This window comes from Loa loa (assembly GCF_000183805.2).
Source record: "Loa loa unplaced genomic scaffold supercont3.331, whole genome shotgun sequence".
NCBI classification, from domain to species: domain Eukaryota; kingdom Metazoa; phylum Nematoda; class Chromadorea; order Rhabditida; family Onchocercidae; genus Loa; species Loa loa.
The window spans coordinates 7962-9171 of record NW_018108511.1 but is presented as its reverse complement, the minus strand read 5'-3'; positions in this window follow the sequence as shown (position 1 = coordinate 9171).

The window sequence follows — 1210 nt, the reverse complement described above, 5'->3', positions numbered from 1 at the left end:
GGAAGCGGAAGGAATGGACGGAAAGAAAATGAAAGGTGAAATCCGGAAATGTTTAGGTTTATTTTTTCCTTTTCACTCATAGACATTGTTTCTATATGGTATTTTGACACAATTTAAAAAAAAAAAAGAATGGTAGAAATGATAATAAGCAATAAGTGTAATGTTTCGTGATCATATCGATTGATCAGACCAAATCCTAGCTTATTGGATTTTGATTGTAATCTGTTTTTGATCATATCGATTGTTCAAAAAACATCAAACTACAGCTTATCAAATCTTGACTGTATTCTTTTTTTTTGACGAATTTAGTGATATAATTATTCATGACCTAATTAATAAGTCTAACTTTAGGATATAAATATGAAAAGATTGTTTTACAAAAACAAAAAATGGAAATGAAATTTGATAGAAGAACGAATATACATATATATATATATATATATATTACCACAATATTGATTATGTTGATATGATAAGATAAACATGTATCATAAAAATGATGACGTATGAAAAAAATGATTGCTAAACATTAATTTAAACATGGATATATAGTTAAAGAGTTCAAAATATGTATAAAAATTGTAGTATTCTGTGAAAATTGCTAAGAATCAAATGTTTCTATCAGAAGTAATTCAATTAATTAATTTATTAATTAATTGAAGTTTGGTATAAGTAAAATACGGTAATTATATATGTAGAAATATCATTGGCATACTGATGATGGAAAGATCTATTTAATGATAAACGACAAATGATTGATTATCTTCATCGTAGATAAATTTATACTTCTTGTTAAATAATGATATATGTGACATTGATTAAACCAATTCTTTATCAATTTGTTAACCGTATATTTATTACCGTAATTATCAACATTATCATTTAGCATGGGTATGCGTATGTAGATAAGTGAACACTTGATCAATTAACATAGCGTACGTAATTTTTTAGAAAATAATTTACGTGTTATCAGTATATTAAATTATTCCTTTAAATTCATTTATGCTTACTTTAGGATAAAATCTCGAAAACAAGTTTAGTTGACAATAGATGAAATATATGCGACAAGTACTGGACATTGTCCACATTATAATTAATCAAGTATAAATGAAAAAATGAGAGATAATAAATATAAAATATAATTAAAAATGGTAAAAGAAAAAGTCAAATCGTCGATAAAAATTGATAGTAAAATATATGAAGCATATCA